At 40.2% G+C, this 18,757-nt stretch overlaps 1 protein-coding gene across 1 annotated transcript in view; it reads right to left on the bottom strand.

Moving 5' to 3' along the window:
• The window catches only part of LOC311523895 (contactin-6-like), a 233,856-nt gene extending 222,355 nt beyond the window's left edge, over positions 1-11,501 (bottom strand). Inside the window, exon 1 of the mRNA XM_084634421.1 lies at positions 11,256-11,501. The gene's annotated coding sequence lies outside the window, so the exon portion shown is untranslated. The remainder of the gene's footprint in view (positions 1-11,255) is intronic.
• Positions 11,502-18,757: the final 7,256 nt, after the last annotated feature.

The following is an 18,757-nucleotide window of genomic DNA, read 5'->3' as shown; positions in this document are numbered from 1 at the left end:
TGTGGCGCCTTAGAGACTAACCAATTTATTTGAGCATGAGCTTTCGTGAGCTATGGCATGCATCCAATGAAGTGAGCTGTCGCTCACAAAAGCTCATGCTCAAATAAATTGGTTAGTCTCTAAGGTGCCACAAGTCCTCCTTTTCTTTTTGTCCACTAACAGTGGCCAGTTCCAAAGGAAGGTGCAAAACTCTCCACAGTAGGCAGATGAAAAATAATCTGCCCCCAGTAAAGACCCTGCCCCTAATTCCTAATTGAATCATGAAGTTTTATCTCTCTCCCCAAAATTTCTGTTAGCATTACCTGTTCAACTGTTGTTTTCTGTATATCCAGAGTTAGAAGAGTTAATGCTTAAAAAAAACGTGGAAGGGATGTAACCTTGCTCTTCAGGGATTAAGCCAATTTTCAGAAGTAGTTCTGTTGATTTCATGCGATTTATTCAACAATGTGCCTTTCCCCACTGACATTGTTGCATGTATCACAGTCCTCTGGAAAATAGGAATGACTTTGTCTAGCTGAGTGCAGTCCCCTTCCTGTCCCCACGGGATTGCCCTGCAGATTTGCAATGCCTCTGGGCCTGCCATATGCAGCAGTGAGGAGCACCTTACCCTTTCTGATTTCTCTTCAATACCACTTGCTGCCAAGGAAAGTTTAGAAGTGCTAGTTCTTTCCCTGGTTCCCTTTCAGGGTGAGAGATTCAGCTGGCTTCATATTTGCCAAAGATTTCATTTACTTCTGATGCCATGTACTAAAGGCACAATACACAGGAGTGCTGGTAATAGACTATTTTTTTTTTCATTTTCTGGACTGGTTGCCTGATATGCAACAGATAAATAGAAGGTTTATAACCCTATCGTATGGCGGGAGCCAATGTTTACTGACTCTGTTACATTGCTGTGACGCAATCCTGTAGCAAGAGTAATCAAAATGTCTTATTATGAAGTTACATCTTTTTCTCTTGGGCACTCTCCTCCTTGGGCATTTCCAGGTTAAACTACTGGAGCATGCCCTGCAGGCGTCTACTCTGTAAATCAACTCAGAAACTGAAGCTGGTGCTCCATTTGTTCAGCAGAGCATCTCAGCCAGCACACCAGTGCTCTGGAATCTGCTTGATCTCCCTGTTGGTTTTCAGGCGGTGTTAAGATTTTGGGTTTGATTTATAGAGCCATAAGTGGCTTGGGACCTGTCTTTGTGAGAGACCATGTCTCTCAGCTGAGGTCAGCGGAAATGTTTGACCTGGAGTGCCCGGGATATATAATGGCTCTGTCTTCCAAGATGCACTGCTGAGTATTTGGAGCCCCAGCCCAAGTAAACACTAGCGAGCTTTAAGGACTTCAGTGGGACTCTTCACACACTTAACTAACACAGGGAGGAGAATTCCCAAGTGCACAGCCTCTGCATCCAGATTACTATACCCTATTGTGAGGTGAAGCTCATTTCCTTATGCATGAGGACTGGACATAGAGTAGGGGGAGGAAAGAAGAAATCACCTTATCTCTCCCCACCTTTTTGTGGCTCTCTGTGATTCTTGAGGCGTAAGAGTGAACAAAATGGATGAATCCCTAAGAACACATGCAGTAATTCTGCTTGACCTTATGAGGAACAGGGAATGGGGTACTTGACACCCTACCCCTTTACACACACACACACACACACACACACACACACACACACACACACACACACACACACACACACACACACACACACACTTTATGGGCTGGGCAGAATCTGGTTTTAAATAAACAAATACATATAAAGAAAAGATGTCTTTTGAAGGACTAGGTGGGAAAGGCTACCTAGCTGTAAGTGGAGATGAACTTATTTTAGAGGAGTTTCTCTCCTGACCATTAGAGCTGAATTTTCATTTTTAAAATAATTTTTTGACAAAAAATTCTCATGAAAAAGGAGTAGTGTGTGTGTGTGTAAATTCTCATGAAAAAAATTCCCATTTTTTAACCTACTCTTCTGAGAATGTGCCATGGTGTCATGATCCCAATGAGGGCAGTCAGGACCTAGGGTCAGAGCAGGGTCAAACCTCAGGCTGGGGACCAGTTCATAGTCAGGTTCCAGGCCAAGGTCAATACCAAAGGTCCAAGTTTGAGTCAGATGTCAGGGTCTGGGTTAGGAGTCCAAGCCCAAGGTCAAAACCAGGAGTTCAGGAGCAGGGAGCACAAATGATCGTGGCAATTACAGAAGTTCCACACTGTTGCCTGGACACTTCCGGGAATCCAGCTTGGGTTATACAGAGTAGGGATCCAATCAGGAGTCATGAGGCTGCTGTCAGACCCCTTGAGACAGGACTTCCCACAGTCTTTGTCTTCAGCAGGTCATGAGGCCATGTGGAAGTGTGGTACAACTGCTACTGGGTGACATTATAGCGATGTCAGCAGCCAGGCAGGCCTGAGTTCGACTCATCAGGTCTTATAAAGGGATTTGGTATCCTGTTCCAGGAGGCCTGTATCTAATGAGGATCCTGAGTCTGTCAATGTTTTTATTTGTTTCACTTCTATTTAAATTTCTTTTAGCATCTTGATCAGTTCTGTGGTCACCGACAGTACTTAGACCTCAGTCATTACCTCAAATGACTCCAGTTTATGCTTATTTGATGTACGCAAACTCTTCTTAATTTTGAAAAATATTCTTTTTTTATTACTTTGAAATGATTTATTAAGTATTTTTTTTGTAGGACATTTTGGAAATTCATCCAGTAATTAACATCTCCATGAGCTTTTTGTATTTTCGCTTTGTCATCTTGTAAATGTGGGCTTTTCCTTCAAACTGTGATTTTAGTTTGGTGCATTGAATTAATATTCTTTGCAATATCACTGTGTAGGACAGCAGTTCTGTGGCCTGTGGGACTCTCAGGTCCTGGGAGCATGAGTTGATGGTCTGCTGAGAACAGTTAGGTCACATAGTGCTAGTTGTTTCTCCTTGTTCCCACCTGCTTCTATGGGCTTTTCAGCTCTTCCTCATCTAGTTTATGTACATTTAGTTCCTCACCCATATTATAGTCCCCAGGGTATTCTTCTTGTTTGGAATTGGATTCTAGGTGGCACTGAAGACACTTGCTTAAAAATAAACTTTTGAGCGGCTTGTGTGTGGGTCTTTTCTCTGGCATTGTGTTTTTGTGGCTCTTAAGACTATCAAACACAATTGACAGCAACTCCCTTTATTATCAGGGTGATGTTTTCTGTTGCTTAAGTACTTTTCTACAAATGCACTGATTGCTCTGCTATACTCAAACGACTGCATATGACTGCCAAACAGCCCTTTTAGGGATTACTTGACCAGAGATAGCATAAGAATTAACTTTGCTGATTAGTTTAATATTATATTCTCTGTAAATCTATTGTACACTGTAGAATGCTGGAGAGTACAGTTGGTAGGACAAGCAGGGGTGGATGCACTGAAGGGAAGGGGTATGATTGATGGCAACCTGCTGGGACCTCCCCTCCGGACAGCACTCTCCTGAACCCAGAACTGTGCAGGGTAGACTTTCCACACATATTCCAGGGCACTAAGACCCAGAGGGTACCTTCTCTTCTCATTACCATGTGATGTTGTGGCAAAACTGCAGAAAACAGTCAGTAGCGTGACCAGACATCCTGATTTGATAGGGACAGTGCCGATATTTGGGGCTTTGTCTTACATAGGCGCCTATTACCCCCTACCCTCTGTCCCGATTTTTCACACTTGCTGTCTGGTTACCCTAACAGCCAGCCAGAGACTTGAGCTTGTAGAGGCAGAAGCAGCCAAAATAGGGACCTCTGGACATTCCGGTCAAAACTGTAGAAAGTTCTCTGACTTTTTCTGCCATGCACTGATTGGATGTTTGATCCAACCGTCTCACAGTCTCTTCAAACTAAACTTCACTCCACACATGTCCCTTCTACTCTCTCCTCCCCAGCACTCCACCTCCCTTTTCTTTTTTTTCCATTTAGCTTAATCCTAACTAAGTAAACCCACTGCGCAAAAAACAAAACACAATACAATAAAATAATTGTGGATTAACAAGACGTTTGCCACTGTCACATTATTCACTCTACTTGTGCGTTCTAACTGTTCCCCCACCTTGTCTATCTTGTCTGTTTAGACAATATTTTCTCATTGTTACCCTATGCAGCCCTATCTGGCACTGGGTAATGAGACATTAGTAATATTAATTTTTCTAACTTAATATAGTATTCTCTTCCCAAATAGCTTACATCTTTGGAAGACATTCTAGAATCTCTTGCCTTGCTCTCTGTATGTAATTGTGTACAGCACACATCTTTTTAAACTAGCTACTGGCTTGGTATGTCTTCAGTCCTAACCCAGGTCGTACATCAGCAGTTATTCTTTGAAGTAATTAAGAGATATGAGCCTTTAAACAAGTTTAATATTTACTCACCTTTGGGATGTTATTTTATGGCCCACATTTGAATCAAGCCAGAAATAGCACCAAACATGACATGGAGAAGACATGTAAACCAGTTTGTAGGCACTCATTCAGCAAGAGGCTTTACACCAACATAGGTTCTGACTTCTACTGGCTTGTGGGTGCTCGACCCCACTCTGCCCCTGGCCCTGCCCTGACTCCACCCCTGCCCCGCTCCTCCCACCCCCATTCCAACCCCTTCCCTAAAGTCCCTGCCCCAACTCTGCCCCCTCCCTGCCCCTATTCGACTTCTTCCCCAAATCCCCGCCCCGGCCCCACCTCCTCCCCTGAGCATGCCACGTTCCCACCCCTCCCCCGTCCCTCCTGGAGCTTGCTACAGCTGTTTGGCGGTGGCAAGCGCTGGGAGGTAGGCGGAGGAGCGGAGATGTGGCGCGCTCAGGGGAGGAGGCGGAGGTGAGGTGAGGTGGGGCGGGGAGCTTGGCTGCTGGTGGGTGCAGAGCACCCACTAATTTTTCCCCGTGGGTGCTCCAGCCCCAGAGCACCCATGGAGTTGGCACCTAAGTACACCAGTGATGCCTGTTGAAAATACTGAACCTGCAATACAGATACAGACAATGACTTGTAATAGTACCAGTGAGCTTCACGTCCCTGTTTCTACTACAAGTGGGACTGTTGAGGAGGAAGATGTCACAGATACAGCTACACCAGAAAGTACAGACACTGTTCCAGATACTGTTGGGATGTCTTTGAAACATTACCTAGAGAGAACTCATAAACCACCTCTCAAACTTAATTTGTAGCATGTTGTATATTATTGATAGTAATATATTTGTAAGTTTTGTATGCTCTTATATACTGTAGGGGGAGGAGTATGTACTATATAGGAAGTGGATGGTGTCCCTTTAAATAGTTTGGAAACGTTGTACTCGGTCTTCTTCCTATCTTCTATTGCTATAGCCATCAGAACCCTGTCAGAACACCAGGTCTTGCATGTTTGTGTATAGTTAATAAACTTGGTTATTTGGAACCCAATTGTGTCTGTGTGGCTTCCCTGTACTATTAAAGTTGTGTAGAGGAAAAGGACATAATACTGTTTCTCTCATTTTTTTGCCATTTTCCATCTCTCTTAACAAGAACTTTACAGTGGATGCTGCCAAGAATTTTAATAACATGGACTGTGTTTCTGACCATCTTCCTTCATTTGGTCTCGTCTTTAGAGGCTAGAACCATATTACTCTCTCTCTCTCCCCCGGAACACTCCATTTGCAGTATGTACCATGCATGCCTTCCACTTGTATCAACAAAACAAACAAAAAACCCTCCACAGAGACCACAGTACACACTTTAACAACCTGAAAAGCTATTCCCAAAACATGCCAGATTGTGCCCATTAGGCCAATGCACCTGTGTGAGTTCCAAGAGGCATTGCACACTGCCTCCCAGAACTACCTGCCTGCTACACCACCATTGCGGGGGATCTCCCTTCCACAATAAGCCAGCTATTTAGGCTGTGTGTGACAAAGAGCCATGGCTCAGCTTTCTCCCTGCTGTCTTTGAGGCAGCTAGCGCCTCAGGTGTGCTTGCAGGGAACTGTCCCTGTACTTGAGAAAATGGATGTAACCATGGGTGGCCCCTTTGTGTGATATTTAAAAATGTTTGTGCCCTCTTCAGCACACCCATTCAGGGACCAGCTACAATCTGGCTCAAAGCTTTGACAGACAAAGGACACTTAGACTACCCAGTGCATTGGAGTATCTGATGGGGAATGAAACAGGACAGGTTAATTCCTTCGAATGTCCAAGCCCTGCCCAGTATTCTGCATGATTCCAGTAGGCTAGGAACCCATCTTATGTGACCGCTTTAAATTTTTGACAGTGAATTCCTCTCAGAGCTAGAGAAGGCATGTGCACATCATCAAAGCTATCTTAGCTCACGACAGTCAGTTGTTGGGTGTTCCTGGCATGGAGTCCTGCCACCACTGATTCATGTGCATGTTTGGATGTCCGCTTATACTTATTCATATGGCTGGCACTAAGCACCTGCTCTTTGACAGGGGCAGTCACAAAGGACGGTTTTAGATGGATCGGCAGAAAAACGCAGCAAATACAATCTCCCCTGAAAGCCCACAGTAGCACAGGTGCTGTGTGGCAAGAGTAGGAAAAGTAGTGGGTTATAGTGGGGTACTGCTCCCAGAACTTCTGTTCTCCACAATGTGACATTCTACAGACCAGGGCCTCTCCACCCTGCACCAAGACTCCACTGGAAGAATCTTCAGCCAGAGCTGAGATCTGTAGAGGGGCAGGGAGGGCATGCTAGGACAGCAGGGGACAGGAGTCAGGCTCTACCAAAACCTGCTCCAGAACAGCAATGAGCAATTAACAAGCCATGTCTCTATGGTCACCCTGATTCCTCTGCATGAATATGTTATTTATGTCTCTATACTTCCCCTCCAAGCACACCACCACAGCCAGCTCTGCCCCCCTCCCCCATTCTCTGTCTTTGTTTGGTTGAACTAAACTCTTCTGGCCAGCGACTACCGCTTCCTATATGTACCGCACCTAGCACATGTCGATCACTTCCATATTAATAGTAAAGCCTTGTTTCTGTGCCATCCCTAAAAAAGAATGGAAGTGCACATATCTTGCTAAAGTCGATGAAACATACATTGCTGCGTATGTGACAAAAATCAGACATGGGAATTGGGTGATACTATATTCCTGGCCACAGGTAAGAGGTTACACCACGTCTAAAACATAAAGGGTGCAGAAGGTGATGCCAGAATGCATGCAACCTGATTGCACACCATGCATAGCTTTGCACAGGGTGAGAACGAATGGAATTACTGCATATACATAAAAGAGAACTCAAGAGTCATAGGCCTACACTAGGAATTTTCCCACCCGCTGTTGCTGTCACAGCTCCACCAGCGTTAGTAATTTTGTGGGCCCCAGCACGGATGGATCACCAGCAATTTTAATACTGTGCCAAGTAACCCACCTCACAGCAGGGTATTAAAAACATTGGTGAGATTCCAGCACTGTTAATGCCAAAGGAGCTGAACTGGGGTTAGCATCAGCGGGAAATGTAGACAGAGCCATGTTGTAAACTTGCCCTAAAAAGAGGACAACCAGTTTGCCAGATCCCAAGTAGACAACAGGAGATTTGCAGCACCCATGCAACTGGGGCAAAAGCAAACAAGCCACAGATTTTACCAGTGAGAAATAACCCTGATTAAATGGCACACAGCTCGTGCTAGCAGTACTGAAAAGAGGTCATCTGTCTTCTGTCCGCACTGAAGTTGCAACATTCAAGAGAATGCAGACCATGAGTATATGAACAGAAAAGCAGGGGAGATATGTTTATTTTTTTGCTGGTAACCCACAATTTTGCCCTTTTCATTCTTATGAGAGAGAAACAGACATTTGAGACTAGAAGATAAAGGGATCTTGGGAAATCATTATCTGCTGCAATGGCATCAAAGAAGCAGTTTTGTAAGGCAAAATACTAAAAATGAAGTGAGGTGTTAAGTCTTTAATTATCATGTGACTATTGTGGGGCAATTAATTTTATAGTCCCTGAACTAATGGGTGAAAACACCTTTAGTCATCAGGAGAAAAAGCAGAGAAACTGCTTTTTAATCTACTTAACTGTATCTAATCCACAGGGCAGGAATCCACTGTGCTAAAATGCAGTAAATGAGATGATGGAGTTGGAGCATGAAGGTATAACACAAAGAAAATGGGCACCATATTCTCTCCCAACACCTCAAGGGACGGATTCTGAATCCGCTTCTTGCATGTCTAAGTTTCACTGCTCCCTTTTCTAAAGAAGTGTCTTGCCAGCATTCTATTCTATTCTATTCTATTCTATTCTATTCTATTCTATTCAGGTGCTTATACCAGTCACATCCCCACAGTATCTGAGCACCTTCCAATAGTACATTTAGCAACTTCACGAACACCTGTCACATGTGGCTTGTCCTCCCTCTCAAGCTCAACCTATGGGGAGAACCGTGTGTGCAGTGTTTTGGTAGGGTTTTGATTTTTACAGTGTGAAGCAGTCCCACATTGTTTTTGGAAAACATGCTTTTTCTGTACATCCCATTTTTATATTAAGAGTTTAGATAATGTGAATAAATCACAGAGATTATCAAATGCTGGTCTGCCATTTTGAAAACACAAAAGTCATCTGGACAGCTACAAGAAGAAAAGGAGGACTTGTGGCACCTTAGAGACTAACCAATTTATTTGAGCATAAGCTTTTGTGAGCTACAGAAGTGAGCTGTAGCTCACGAAAGCTTATGCTCAAATAAATTGGTTAGTCTCTAAAGTGCCACAAGTCCTCCTTTTCTTTTTGCTAATACAGACTAACACGGCTGTTACTCTGAAAACTGGACAGCTACATAACTGATGATACACACAGATCAGATACTTTGATGACCAAGGGATAATAACTATAAATACAAAATTGTACCTGGAATTATTTAGGCCTACAAACAGCAATGGAAGGCCCAGTGAAAACTGGGCTAGAACTTTGGCCATATGTCTCTATATATGCCTCTTGGACTACAACCTTGATAGCAAAAGGGGGAACTTTTGAATCAATCTTTTTTGAATTGATCCACTTTAAGAGAGTTTACTTGAAATTCATCTCTCAATGGCATGCCACAAAGGAACATATCACCAAGAAGGGTCTGTCTGCACCCATTGAGTTGGGAAAGAAAGGAAAGCATTTGGAGCCCTGACTCAGAGCTAGGGAAATCCTAATTTTAATTCTCTTGAGTGTTCTTTTCATTAGAAGGGTAAACTGCATTCATCTGTCAGCACTGTGAGGGCAGTTGGGAGAGCATCTGTGATGAGTACCTTTTATAAACTTAATTTAAATAATAGAACACAAAATTGAGCTGTTTTGTAGTAACATGAAGTAAACACAGAGTTACTGCAAAATCTTAGAAAGAAATTTAGCAGCATTGGTGTATAGATAGACACACATTATTTTAATGAATAATTTGTGTTAAAATACAAAACAAAAGATATGGTACTGCTTCACAGACACACAAAACAAACACACAATCTGCACTCTGCCCCCTTTCTGATGCCAGGCCCTTGTTACATTCTTCTTTTGGGAGTGGAAAATATTGTAATACTCGCTTATAGAAATCAATGGATTTGTTGGAACACTGCAAGTAACAACTCCAGCACACAGAGGCAGGACTACATTTCCTACAACCTCTGCCCTCTCAATTAGACATAACATAAAACCAAAACAAGACAACAATTTAGCACTAAGATACAGTTGGTGGTGGTGATGACTACAGTGATCAATACAAAATTTGCCTAAACTGCAAGAAACTGGTTTTCGGAAATCCCATAATTCATGGCTAGCCTCCTTAATTATGGTTGCAAAGCTGGAAACAAAAAAAGAAAAGCATATCTCCAGTTGGATTTAAAGTGCCAAAGTTGTTTTGCATTATTTATAGATTTACTCTCTAGTTGAAAGACAGTGCTAGTTACTAAAAATAAAACCCCCAAAGACCAGTATCTCACTAGCATTTTAAGAAGATTGTTATAGGTATGGGAGCATTTTATTATTCTTTTTTGCACAGTCTGATATATAGTAGTCACCAGCATCACCTAGATAAGAATTGGGGACCTTTTGTGTGACCGTACTTTGAAACAGAGACACAAGAAACACAAACCATTGACTCAACACCCCTGAAGCCCCAAGGCAAAGGCTTGCTGGTGAAGATATATTATTTCTGTTGCTGTGGTGCTCAGAATTGCAAGCGTTGTAAGGTTTAATTTTCTTTTCCCACATAAGACTTACAGGACTTTCAAGATATTTGAAGAGGAAGCAAGTTTGATTTCTGCCTTCAGAAAAAAAAATAAAGATGATTTAGAAGAAGTAACTATTCTGCATTCACCTTATAGTATGCACCTATAAATACTGCAAAAAAGTACAAAGGGATGAACAGACTATTATCTAAACAGTTCTGTTGTTTTACAAGAATTATTCTATGAATGCTGTAAGAAATTCCTATCTTGGAGGCTCATTAAATCAGTAATATAAGAAGAGTCCCTTTAAAGATGCAACAAATGTCTGCAGTTCTCCAAAAAGCACAATGGAAGTATACCATGACATGAAGCAAAACTGAATGATCATCATACCGTTCCTATTGTTTGTTTCTGGACCCACAAACTTCCAAAACTTTTAATAAAGTATTGCGGTTCCTTTAAAGCTGCAACATACCATGTACATAACTGACAGAATCCAAATTGCAACTCATTCATAAATCTTTGGATGAAAACATCAAGCTCAGGAGATGTTATCACCTCATTTGTTTGGATTTTTTCTTTTGTTCCCCCCTTTTAAATAAACAAAGGGGGAAACTTTCATCTAAAGACTCATTTAAATCGTCTGAAGACAAATGTTTATTGCTTTTGAACCTTCAGCTTTTAGAAAATGAGATGAGTCTCATGTTACCTTCCCCACCTTTTAATATGCAGCATCAAGTCCTTGGAAAGTGCCAAAATTAGCACTGTCATTCTCTGTGTTGCCCATTCCTTTTACTGCAACACAGAGCTTGTGAAACATTCAAAAATATACCCCGGTGGCATCTTTATAGCAGCACAGTCTTCTATTATGTTTCATCCTAACCTCACCTGAATAGAAATTCAATATATATTTTGCCTTAGCAAAGAATAAATACATTTTGAGGATCAGTAATTCATTGAAACACAGCATAAATAAAGCAGTGATTTGTTGTTTTCTACATTTTCTACCTCTTATGCTAACGAAAATCACCAAAAGAAAGAGAAAATGCACCTTCCCCAGCATTATTCACATTGCAGTAGACACCACAATTTGGTACTTACAGATCTTAACAGTGAAATCTCTCAGGAGCTTTACAATTTTCTGCAGAACTGTTTCAAGCTCTCAGCAAGCCACACTGTTCATCCAGGCAGAACCAAGCTGTATGGAATGTCTATGCAGCTGGGAGATAATGGAACTATTTTCCCAGCTGGGACTACAAGCCTTTTATCCACTGAGCATTGCGTGTCTCTTCACTGGCACTACTCATGAAATACACCGCTTTCTTGCTGTATTCGTGACAGGACCCACACGATTCGTGTTTGAATCACATGTACACATAGCCGCTACGGCTTTTGAATATTCTTATCTGGAAATCATATAAAAATCAGCTCTCTACTAATCGTCGTTCATGCAAGCTGAGAGAGCAAAAGCACAGCTTTCACACCAGTAGCATTTGTTTGCAGTGTTGTACTTGTGCATGAAAGATTAAATTCTTTTCATACAGATATGAGCGCCTGTCAGGTAATCAGAAAACCTCTCTTCTTGAAAACTGGGTCACTAACCAGTAGTAGATTTAGAACAGGAGTGGAAATAATTTTGTTTGTTTCCTGATCCCACAACTGCTCCGTGCACTACATAAGATTAAGCTTGTAGGAAGTCTGTCTGGACTTAGATTACATTCTAACACAAGCTCTCTTCATGAAACATTTAAATAACCCTTCTGTGCTTTGCATATTTAAAAAAAAGAGAGACTTGCTTGTCTAAAGTAATGCATAACCAAATTTGATTGATTAATAAACTTCAAAATCACTACTCTGATTTCCACTACTCTTTTTGGGATTGTTTCAGTGGAGTGGCCAAGAGCTGAGGATGCTTCTATTTTAGTTAGTAAATTATTTGTATTCACAGGAGAGGGGCATGGAAATGGCAGGTTACAGAACATTTTGCCGGGAAGAAGTGCATTGTTTCACAGCTATTGCTTCACTAAACCAGTTTAATGTAATCCCCATGTAAATCCATTAGTTTGTAATGGGATTAATTGCACGCCTGCCTGAGCAATAAGACGTCAAAAGGAAGTGAAAGTCAGACGGCAACAGACATGCACGTGCCAAAAAGACCAAAGTGACATGCAGATAAATAAAACAGAGGGGATGTTTTATTTTGTTTAGATCATTTGGATTGACTCCAGTAATTAACATAAAACATACATGCAAAAGACCAGTTTAAGCTTCTAGCATAACTCTACTGACTTTGGTGAATTTACACCAAATTTAATTTGTCCCTTTTTTAGTGTAGTCAACTCGATGGTGCCATATACATGAATTTAGGATCACTTTGACAGCAGGTATCTCACAATTGTGTGTCATGCACATTGAAATGTATATAATAGCTGGTGTTGCTGTGGACCATTGCCCTCTACAGAATGGAATGCCACACCAGGCAGCGACAAGCCCTTAGTCTACATAAACCTTTATATGACAGTACTGTGGCTAACATCAATTCTGTTTTAGTTCAGCTGGCCATACCATGGGGTTTTGAAGATGTTCCTGAGTAAGGACTGAAGTAAGGGGGATCACATTGGCGGGGGAAGGGTGATGGAAGCAGCATCCCCAAAAGGAGAAGAGAGTTCACCTACTCTTTCTGGTTTGAAGAAACCCTCTGCCACATATGCAGGGAGGAAGACTGGTTCTGTGGTTAAGGCCTTAGCCTACTACTCTGGTGAACCATGTTCCATTCTTTTCTCTCCCCCAGACTTCTTGTGTGACCTTATGCAAGTCCCTTAGTCTCTGTGCCTGTAAAATGTGGATAATTGTACTCTCTTAGCTCATTGGAGGTGCTGTAAGACTACAACCACTAAATATAGTTAAGCACTCAGGAACCATGGGGCTTGTTTAAATACCATAGACACAGTAGGGCGTGTCCACCATTGTCCAATGTGGTGATAACTCCATCTCCTATTTCAATCTGCGTTTAACCACTCTTCCTAATTTCTAACACAATACTTTGCAGTTCTACCATACCTTCCATTTGAGGATCTCAAAGTTCTTTTCACACAGTTAATTAAACCTTTCAATACCCTGTGAATTATGTAAATAATATTATTAATAGTGCTATATTTAATTAGGGAGGAAATTCTAATGGATTTCTTGTAATTTATCACTAAAATTCTTCTTCTAAAGAATGTGGGTATCTTTTCTAAGTTATATAAAAATAAAAATCTAAATGCAGAAGCAAATACCTGCAATATAATAAGTTGATCATCTTGCTACAAAACAAAAATTAAAAATGAAACCGTTTCTGTGATTTGAGATAAGTCCCCTCAAAACAAATGGTGTTGTTTAGTAAGTGGTCTATATTGCTGGACAGGAACCGGATATTTCTTTTAATGGGAAAATTGGGGATTTCTCTTTTTTTTTTCTTCTTCATTTTCCAGCAGAAAAGAACTTCCTTCAGAAAATTTCCAACCAGATCTAATTGTGTGTTAAAAATGTCAATAGAAAAAAACCCACAAAAATCCATTATATTCTCCTACCGTGCTGTACTTTCAGAAATCTAAAACCCTTGAAAGAAGTTTCTCCGAAAATGAAAATGAAAACACACCTGTTATATTTATAAACTACTTTTCACTGCTGTTAACATGTTGTATAATAGTCACTGCATTACAAAATAACCAAGAAAAGTGAACTCAAAAAAGGATTTCAATGGGATTTCTCCAGTAGACAGCAAATCACCGGTGTGTGTGTATATATATATACAGAGAGAGAGAGAGAGAGAGAGAGAGGGAAGAGTTTTATCAGCTTAAATCTAGCAGAATGCCGATATGACTAAAAATGTCACAGTGAAATCTAGTGTATGAACTGAAAGATAGGAATTAGACGGTTTTAGTCTGATGAGCTCGTTGAGAAAACTTTTGAATGCCTGGAAGATAGTCTCTCCTGCCCCATTTTCTTTGTAAAAAGAAAAGATTTCTCAGTCTCAGATTGCTAGAACACATGAAATGGTCAACACAAACCCATGTAACTGATCCAGCCTATCTATATTAGTTAGGGAATCTTTAACCAGTCAGGTTTATTGAAATTAACTGCAGATGACTCCAGTGTTTTTATCACAGATTAAAAAATCGATAAAGAGAAAGAAGGAGAAAGTGTTGTCCAGTACCAAGAATCTGAGTTAGGAACCAGAGGCAGAACTGAGAAAAAAACTCAGAATTCCCCTTGAGCAGCATCATGGCCTTTCCATAATTGATGTTTTCTCCTCAGTAAAAAAGTGAATTATAGAAAGGCTGTGATGCTGCCAAAGGTATACATATCACAGCTGATACACCTGCAAAAAGGAGTAACTTTTTCATTCTTATTTCTGATGCTTTTTTTTTTGAAGGGTTGGGCCTTCAGTTTTTCCATCTCCTCTTCAATATGTCAGATAGAAACATATACTATTTGTATCTTAAAATAATGTACTCAGTCACTCAAAATGTGAGATGCAGACTGTGATATCCAAGTTCATAAAGTGTATCAGATCAAGGATTTTATATCAGCTATACTTATTTCTGGTGGAATCCTGCAATGTAGCATGAGTTCTGTGGCTTGAAACTAGTGGTTTGACTGTCAAGCGGCAGTGAATAATATAGGACAAGATTCTTTTTACTGTGCTCACTTTGAATAATACCAATCATTGCAACTCATATAGAAAATTTCCAAAGGGACAACTCATATAGAAAATTTCTATTCCATGTGAGCAAAGGCATCAGAATCTGTGCCAGGACATGTTTTTTTTGTTTTCGTTTTGGCAGTGCCATCTACTGGTTGGAAGCTGAATTATTAAACCACCAATTGCTATTTAGGAGTTATACTGTCTGTAGGGTTTTTGTTATTGTAAGGTTCTTGTTGATCCTAAACTAGTCACTTTGGCAACACTGAAAGTGGGTTCTACAGGTCCTGTCCTGTACTCCTTACACAGGCAAAATTCAGTTCAAGCATAGCTTTTAGTAAAATTAGACTCCATCGCTGCCAGTTGGCAAGACTGAGTTTACAAAAAACATATTTTAAAACAAAGTTTTAAAAAAAAATTCCTAACACATGAGAAGCATAAGTGCAGAATGAGCACATACAGGGTCTATGAATGGGAAATTTGGATTTCTTGCAATCATAGTACCTTTCCTAGAATCTAAAATGGGAACTATTTTCACAGAATTAACAGTTATGGTTAAACTAGATTTGTGGTTTTCATCAACAGTTTTGGCAGACAGAGATAAAAACCATTTAATAATTACAGTGGACATATGGTTGTTGTTCTGTTTACTAATATAATTTCTAATCAGTTTCCCGTGTATAAAATAGGGATAATAATAATATTCCTTTTTTTAAATTGATGTGTGTTATGGTGTGTGTTATGCAGGAGATCAGAATATCTTCATGGTTCCTTCTAGCCTTCACATCTATGAAAAATGAAAATATAACTGTCAAAATGAAATGCAGCGCTCACCAGTAAAAAGTTATTATTTACCTATAGATATCACATAGTGGTGTCTGAAACTTTATAACCTTTCCCTGTGCTTTTTAAATCCTTGACTTAATTTGTCTTGAGTCCTGGTAAGTGTATATGGAATGAATAGGAACAGAAAATGGTTGAAATATGAACATTATGTCAGAGAGATTTGACAGTCTTTCTATCATCAAAAATGGAAGTTGGACTTTTGAAATTAATGAGGTTTCATGGTCTTTTTTTTTATGCCTATATTGTAAAAGTCCCTCTTTATACAGAGCTTTATATTGGTGAATATGTGGACAACATACACAATTTATAGTAACTATTTATAAATTGTGTATTCTTACAAAGTGAAAACTAATAGTAATATGAAGTCAATGGATCTATGCCAATTTACAACAGATAAGGATCTGGTGCATAAGGCTTAACAAGTTAAATAAATATATATATATATATAAGTGATTTAATTGATTAGTGAAAAATGTAACATAGCTTGTCAGAAGAGCTAAAAAGGAGAACAAAAATAGTTTAGATGATTTCAAGGCAAAAGAAATCAGATGCAGAATGAACAATAACTTGTTCAATTTTCTTCAGGTCATTATGCTGTCAAATAATGGTGGTTCATTTCTGCTTGGTTTGGCATAACAATTAAATGTCTTGCATGTTAGATTTTAATTTAAATGTCCTATGTGCAGTTCATCTATATAGTTCAAATCTTTGATGTATTTGTGTGTGGGGGGAGGTATAGAGTATTCATTAATATGCATTGCATTTCAAAAAATGAATACCACATTAAGTTCCAGAAAATAAACCTCAGAATTCAATAAATGCAATTATGATTCAAAGTTCAACCTTAACTCTGTCCACTTGTGTTTCTGTCCTAAAACAGTCTTACTTTTTATCAAACTATTTGCCAGTTAATATAACGTGTCAGTTATTCTTAGAGTGTTTTATGTTAAAGTTGGTTGGCATCTTTCAAAATGTAAATGAAAATCTGACAAAAACATTTTAAATGATATATTTTGTGAGTGCCATGTAAAAGGTGGGGGGAACAATCTCTTGTAATGCTAAATTGTGACAGGCTACTGCAGCCAGGAAATGAAGATCAGTCTTTTGCCAGCACCTGTGCATATTACACTCTGATCATACCACTCTTCAAAGGTATTTGTTTTGACAACTAATCCTGGCCATATCATGCACTTGGGAGAAAATCCTAAATGCCAGGGAATTATGTGAATGTCAAATCCCAGAGTTTATTACATTGAGATTGTTCTGTTTAAAGACATGTGGAGCAGGTTTACAGATGGCTTGGCCCTTCCAACGTGCATATTCACTGATATCTATAGGGAAATCCCATGAGTCAGAAGGCATCTCTGGAGGGCTGGGTTATTTGTATGTTAGATCTATACCTCTGCACTAACCCTTCCCACCGTCCACCCCCTCCACACACATGCTTCATGGCAAAATAATTCCCTGACAGCAACTATCCCAAAATAGCCCCTCCTCTAAGATTCTGGTATGCAGAGGCAGAAATCAATATAAGGCAATACTTACAAGGCTCAGCATCAACTTACACTGCATATTCTCCATCAACTACAGAGAGGGTGATCCTGTGAGAAAATGCCTTGTCTTCACTCCATCATTCCAGCCACATCCCAGTGTCACAGTACCCTGGTCACTTAGGGATCCTGAGGTGTTATTTCCATGATCCTCCAGGAAGAAGGGAGGTGCATGTGGCGGATCTGATGATCACCCATTTCTCACAAGCCCTTGTGCTCTTTTGTAACTTACTTTCTCTCCTGTCTAGCTGAAGAAAACATAGAGCTGCATCACATCCATTTAAAACTATTTTCCTCATCTCTATAAAGTCTAAATATTGGTACTCTGTGGCAATTCTCAGAGCTGGGAGGCACCTCGTCACCACCGGCCCTTAGTTGTTGAGTTTTGTCTGTGGATAAGCTCCCTCAAACCACCATCATCTGGCAGCACAAGCAACATTTTCCAGCCTCCTCAAATCTTGCTCTTTCTGTACAGATTGGCAACAGGCACATACCATTCCCCCGGTCTTCCAAGTGCCCCTCTGGAGTGCTCAGTCCCTGTTCCACCGAACACTCACAGTGCTCTTAGATTATCTATTCCCAAAGGAATAGTACACACCAGCTAGTAAGATTAAACTCAGGATCACCGCTTTGCTTAACACAGACATACGCACACATATATATGAGTGATAACAAGAATAAGTTTCAGAGTAGCAGCTGTATTGGTCTGTCTTCGCAAAAAAAGAAAAGGAGGACTAGTGGCACCTTAGAGACTAACCAATTTATTTGAGCATGAGCTCTCGTGAGCTACAGCTGTAGCTTATGCTCAAATAAATTGGTTAGTCTCTAAGGTGCCACTAGTCCTCCTTTTCTTTTTAAGAATAAGTTTATTATCAAAGAACAGAGATTCAAATGATAGAGCCTAAGAATATTGGAAACAAGTGGTTACATATAAAACAAAATGATAACTTGCTTTCTAGAGACTACACTTAACTAACAAGGCATTCCCCTATCTCTCACAAAATAGCTTATCCCAAGTTCTTTCCCTGGCATTTTTAACCAGGTTGATTGAGATCACTTCTCATAAGATCAACCCTGCTGGCAGCTTCTTATCACAGATTGAAGGAATACCTGGCTGAGGACTTTACTTTTCTGTTTGAAACACTGCACTGAGATGGTTGAGTAATAAAACAAGATCAAGTTTATTAACAAAAAAACAAGAGATACTGAGCAGGAGGAATTGGGATAGAAATGGTCAGAAACCCACAAAAAAGAAAAAAAAATACAAGTATAAGATGAAAACCTAATTTAACAAACTAGAGTATTTTGTTCAAAGCAGATTTTCTCATCACAGTTGTTCTTCCAGCATGGCTGGCCAGTTCTTAGCCAGGATACAATAGTGACGGTGCCCCCCATAAGGCTTTATGGAAATATGCTTGTGGATGTATATATGACATAACTGGAGTATGTTTTATGCTACATATGCCAGGTAACATATCTCCGTAAAGGTTATGATCTACTGAATACATTTCTCCTATCTG

This window comes from Lepidochelys olivacea (genome assembly GCF_965140295.1).
Source record: "Lepidochelys olivacea isolate rLepOli2 genome assembly, chromosome: 7".
Classification (NCBI taxonomy): domain Eukaryota; kingdom Metazoa; phylum Chordata; order Testudines; family Cheloniidae; genus Lepidochelys; species Lepidochelys olivacea.
The sequence above is the reverse complement of the archived record's forward strand: the minus strand, read 5'-3'. Positions and strand labels throughout refer to the sequence as shown.